General features: G+C 38.1%; 1 protein-coding gene across 3 annotated transcripts in view; it reads left to right on the top strand.

Annotated features, from left to right (window-relative positions):
• Positions 1-2,469: 2,469 nt before the first annotated feature.
• The window catches only part of LOC141556564 (UPF0461 protein C5orf24 homolog), a 48,640-nt gene continuing 45,109 nt past the window's right edge, over positions 2,470-6,000 (top strand). The window contains exon 1 of one of the 3 annotated variants that reach the window (XM_074290896.1): positions 2,470-2,759. The gene's annotated coding sequence lies outside the window, so the exon portion shown is untranslated. The remainder of the gene's footprint in view (positions 2,760-6,000) is intronic. The other 2 variants (XM_074290898.1, XM_074290895.1) reach the window with 2 other exon arrangements.

The raw sequence follows: 6,000 nt of genomic DNA, 5'->3' as shown, positions 1-6,000 counted from the left end.
TAGAAGTTAGAAATAGAGAATTCTATAAGGCAGAGGTGAAGAAGGCATACATTGCACAAATGGGGTGGCAGCCTGTACAAAGGTGGGAGATGTGTTGCTTGTGAGCAACAGAAAAAAAATCTTCTAAATTTTTGCCTTTTAGAGTTTATTCCCATTCTACAAAATTCAGTATGTACTTAGAGGAAAGCTTCTATTCTGGTTTATCCTTATAGAGTCTTGTAGACTAGATCTCTAAATTCTTTTCCTGTTCCAATCCCAAGACTCCATCTTATGTTTTTCCATAATTGTGATTCAACTTTTTAATGAAACTAACTAGATCTTGTCTGGGATTCTCTGTTGTAGAATATACAGACTATAGATAATTAGACCCAGTCTGATTTTATTTTATAGCTGTGAACTATTGCCATTGTATTAAGTTCTAGGATTTATAAGGAATATTAAATTTTAAGTGTTATGAGATTCCAGAATATGATATAATTTGGAATGGACAACACAAGCTAGGATGCTAGCCATTGTCCTTTTAATTAATTATACTTGTTGAACAGAACCAGGAGAATATTGTGTACAGTAACAACAATATTGTTCGATGAAGAACTGTAATTTAGCTATTCTCAGCAATACAACGAATCAAGATAATTCGAAAGGGCTAATAATTATCAACCTCTAGAGAAAGAACAGATATTGTTTTAATTGATTGAAGCATGCTATTTTTCACTTAATTTTTTATCCAAGATTTCTTCTACAAAATGACTAATATGGAAATATTTTACATAATTGCACATATTAACCTGTATCTGATTGCTTACCACCTCAAGGAGGAGGAAAAATAGGAGAGAGGGATAGAATTTGGAATTCAAAATTTTAAATAAAAATATTTTAAAAAATAATATCACAAAAAGAATAAAAATATTTTTAAATAGAAAATTATACTTGTGAATATATAGAGTTTCATATACCATGATTTCATCCTTTCCTGTTCCAGAAAATACAAAGCTAATTAGAACTGTAATCAAGCCTCTACTTGTTCTCTGAGACTCTTGAAAGTTATCCTTTTTTCTTTTTCTTTTCTTTTTAATTTATTATATCTTTTTATTTACAAGTTATATGCATGGGTAATTTGTCAATGCTGTAAAATAAGAAAATAAAAAATAAGAAGGAAAGGTTTGGACCTTTTGTTCCAATTTTCCCCTCCTTCCCCCCCACTTCCTCCCCCAGATGGCAGGTTGACCAATACATGTTAAAGTATAAATTATACAATATATGTATACATGTCCAAACAGCTATTTTGTTGTTCAAAAAGAATCAGACTTTGAAATAGTGTACAATTAGCTTGTGAAGGAAATCCAAAATGCAGGAGGACAAAATTAGAGGGATTGGGAATTCTATGTAGTGGTTCATAGTCATCTCCCAGAGTTTTTTCGCTGGGTAGAGCTGATTCAATTCATTGCTGTGCTCTATTGGAGCTGATTTGGTTCATCTCATTGTTGAAGATGGCCAGGTCCTTCAGAATTGATCATCATATTGTTGTTGAAGTATATAATGATCTCTTGGTCCTGGGCAAACCACTCAGCATCAGTTCATTTAAGTCTCTGCAGGCCTTTGCAGAAATCCTTGCCCCTTTCTGTGGACTGGGAAATCTGGCTTGACTAAATAATAAAATAGCCTAGAAATAAATGTTAACTATTATTTTTGATAAATATTTTTATTGTATACAAAAATATTTTTTCATGCAGGATTTAAGAGTAGGAAGGGGCATTTGATGGTCCTCTAGTCAACTTCCTCATCAGATGATATCTTAGAGAGATGCTCAAGAGCACACAAATTTTAAACCCCTAAAAGAGGTCTTTGTTGCCTCAGTTACTAATAGTTATAATGCTATAAAATTTTCAAATTAATTTACCTGATTTTATTTGATCATTAGAATTAGAAAATGCAAAATATTTCCATACTAGCCATGTTGCAAGAAGGAAATGAAAAAAAAAATGCTTTAATCTGCATTTAAGAGTTTTATCAGTTCTCTCTCTGGAGATGGACAGCTTCTTTCATCATGAGTACTTTGAAATTGGATATTTGTATTGATCAAAGTATCTTAAGTCTTTCACAATTCATCCTCTTACAGTGTTGGTGCTATTTTGTACAAGTTCTCCAGGTTCAGGGTAATCCGTAGAAATGAACTAGTCAAAGTTACTTATTGACTATACACTTTCCATAAAGAATTCTCTCTTCCAGAGCCCATCATTAAAACCACTCCCAATTTCACTTCGACCCTTAACAGGAAGAACAGAAACAAGCTCCGCCTCTGCTTCTACCTCTTGACTATACCCATCCCCCTCTCGGCCGACTGTTATTCGCGCCAGCTTCAGGCGCGTGCGCAGATGGAAGTAAGCCACTAGGGTTAGGGGCACGCTGGAGAAAGCGGTGGGCGGAGAAAGCGGAAGGCTGCGTCCCGTGCGCGTGCTGTGCGTGCGCGGGTGCGACGCTGTGGAGTATGCGTACGCTGCTGCTAGACGGTACCTGGGTCTGCTAGCTTGCTGTCTCCTTCCCGCTCGCTGCCTTAGCGCTTACTTCTCTGTCTGCTATTGAGGATTCGAGGCTGGATTGCTTGTCGAGGCTCGGCCACCACTTGCGGGGTGATTTCCTTCGCCTGGGGAAAAAGCGGAAAGTGCCTGAGGCCGTGTGAAAAGGGGTCTTTCTCCCATCCCGCCAGCCGCATGGGAGCCACCTGGAAGGTCTGAGGGGCTGGGAGACAAGTTGCCGTGGTAGGTTTGTAGACGTGGGGCCTGTCAAAGTCGGGTGCGGATTTCCTCGCGGGAAAGAAGTGATGGGGGGGGCCAGATGGGAGCGCCGTGTCCTCTGTCTGGCGGGGCTGTAGGGCGCCCGACGCTCATCTGAGTCTGGGGACGGAGATTCCTGGTTTGCAAGATGGAGATTAAGCCGCCAGGGAGGACCCGGGAGGTGCTGCAGCCTCACCCGGGGCCTGGGGTGAGGGGCTCCGTGCCTCCTCGGAGCCTCTAACAGCCTTTGTAGCTTGGAGAAATCCTTCAGACTTGGCTGGTACATTTATTTATTTGTTTTTTGTTTTTATTTTATTTATTTATTTTTTAAAAAACTCAAATCCGTAATTTTCCCCACCTTTTCTTGAAAAATCAGAAGATTTTGAAAAACCTTAACAGCTTTGAAAGTATTGGCCTTCCGGGTAGGGTCTTGATTACAGTTTTAAAGCTGTTTAAAGAAGTCGATAAATACGCTTAATAAGTAGGTTTCCAGAACGGCAGACTGGCAGTGGAACATTTTCTTTTTAAAAGTGTATTTCCATTCAGTTTTGACGACTTTCTTGCCCTAATTTCTTTATGTTAATCTATGCTATTGCTGGAGGCTCCTAGGCCTAAGAGCTAATTTTTTAAAGTTGTATGTCAGATAAGAAAGAGCTCTTCCTCTAGAATCTAAAGGCTTAGGAACACAAAAAGGCAAATTTTCAGAAAACAAAGAAGGCCGTAATTTATTTTCTGCCCTACTATAACTTTCTAGTGGTTTACTCCAGGGTTCAGAAGTGGCTTTTGTTTAGTGTTGGACTGGAGCCTTTGGCAGAGATGGGACAGACCTAAAAGACATTTTAAGTGGTCTGTGATGGCGGTTAGTTTGGGGATGAAAAAGTCTGTTTTAAAAGTTGTTGAGATCCTTTCTGGGGTCTTGGAGCTGAGCCTCTCAAATGAAGTGAAAGTTCATTTCTCTATGGAAGATTTCATGAGTGTTCTTTGAAGTCCATAAAGACTTTGGAATTATATTGTCAATAATAAAGACATTTAATCTGCAGGATTGTTCAGGAAAATGAGAAAGCATTTGTTTTATAGAGGATATCTCAAAATGAGAATTTAGGAAATAACATCACAAAGACTAATGTATTTAGAGTTAACCTATATGGAAGAGTATTTTAGTTGAATCCTGCCATCTTCATTGCACCATTTAAAAAAATCTCCCCTTTCTCTCAAATTAGCCTGCATGGTTCATTTTATAACTTCTTTGCCCTTTAGTCACCTCTCCCCTCCCCCCCACCTATTCTCAGTTTATATTGACCTTGGCTTTAGTTTCCAGCATTATGGCCTTCAGACTACAATCTTCCAAAATCAAAATTTTTTTATACTTTAAAGGAAATCTATACTAGATTGTATTGCCCCAGAGCTGGTCTCCACCTTTCTCTCTTTCTCCCCTTTTCTGCACCCTTTTTTTGGTATGCTCTCATACTAGAATATAATTTTCTTTAGGATCTGCTTATTTTTGTTATCCCAGAGCTTAACCCAATATTTAGGCTTTGGGAACGATTCCCAAGGAACCATTGGAACTCCACACAGAAAAGTAGGCACTAGTATTGACTGTGGCACTAATAGTGATGATAGTCCTTTCAAATTTAAGTGATGTATGTTATAAATTTTTGTATCCAAACAACTGAGAGATATGATGACTTAACAGATGAATTTTCAAGTAGGTTTCTTTCCTTTTGGGGGGCAATGGTGGGGGAGGGGGGAGAAGAGGAAAGAGAAAGGATTAAGTGACTTGTCCAGGGTTACACAGCTAGGAAGTATTAGGTGACTGTGATCAGATTTGAATTCAGGTTGTCCTGACTCGAGGACTGCTACTCTGTTCACTGAAAGTCATCTACCTGCCCCATCATAATGAATTACAAGCCACTCCTCTGACACAAACTTAGGTATGTGACCTTCTTAAATAATTTAACTATTTCAAGTCTTGAAAGACAAACTACAACCTCTGAGGAGAGCTGCCCCACTCTGAACCAGTTCCAGGTCCTTCCTTCATCTCTTTCTCCTTCCCTTCCATATCATATCCTTATCTGGGTATTCTCTTAAAACTTTTTTTTTTTTTTTTAAATTTAATTCCCCCCCCTTTATTAAAGCCTTTTATTTTTCAAAACATATGCATGTACAGTTATTCAACATTAGCCCTTGCAAAACCTTATTTTCTAGTTTTCCCCCTTTCATCCTCTTCCCTACATGGCAAGTAGTCCAATATATATTAAACATGGTAGAAATATATGTTAAATCCAGTATATGCATACATATTTATACAATTATCTTGCTGCACAAGAAAAATCAAATCAAACCAGAAAAAAAAGATTTGAAACAAAATAAAATGCAAGCAAACAACAACAAAAAGTAAACGCTATGTTGTGAACCAAACTCAGTCCTCACAATGTGTAGATGGCTCTTTTTATCACTAAACAATTGGAACTCTTTTGAAGCATCTCATTGTTGAAGAGAGCCATGGCCATCAGAATTGATCATCTTGTTGTTGCCGTGTATAACCATCTTCTGGTTCTGGTCATTTCACTCAGCATCAGTTCATGTAAGTCTCTCCAGGCCTTTCTGAGATCATTCTCCTGGTCGTTTCTTACAGAACAATAATGTTCTATGACATTCATATACCATAATTTATTCAGCCATTCTCTAATTGATGGGCATCCACTCAGTTTCCAGTTTCTGGCCACTACAAAAAGGGCAGCCACAAACATTTTTGCACATGTGCGTCCCTTTCCTCTCCTTTGGAATCTCTTTGGGAGATAAACCCAGTAGAAACAGTGCTGGGGCAAAGGGTAAAATTTTTTTTTTTTTTTTTTTCATTTGGATAACTGAACTTTCCCAAGATATCTTGGGGTTTCCTGGCTAGATTTTTCTTAAGGACCTCCATTTAAATCCAAACCACTTTGTTTCATTGGCCAATAATAGGTCCCTGACCAAGCCCCAGGTAGTTTTTGTTTGGGTCCAGAACCCAAATAGCAATTACTTTAGTTTTGACCCAAAACTCTTGAGAGTCTTCCCCTCCCAGATTTATTTATTTATATTATAATTGGTTTTGTTTTTGTTTTTTGGTTGGTTTTTTTGGCTACTTGAAAGAGGACATTCTTTGCTTTAACTGCTACCTAGCCTTAATCACCAAATGGATGTGTTCTCCATCTTAGCTTAAAAATACCAAGGTCTCTCACTGTAT

Source organism: Sminthopsis crassicaudata, chromosome 2 (assembly GCF_048593235.1).
Source record: "Sminthopsis crassicaudata isolate SCR6 chromosome 2, ASM4859323v1, whole genome shotgun sequence".
In the NCBI taxonomy this organism is placed as follows: domain Eukaryota; kingdom Metazoa; phylum Chordata; class Mammalia; order Dasyuromorphia; family Dasyuridae; genus Sminthopsis; species Sminthopsis crassicaudata.
The sequence above is the reverse complement of the archived record's forward strand: the minus strand, read 5'-3'. Positions and strand labels throughout refer to the sequence as shown.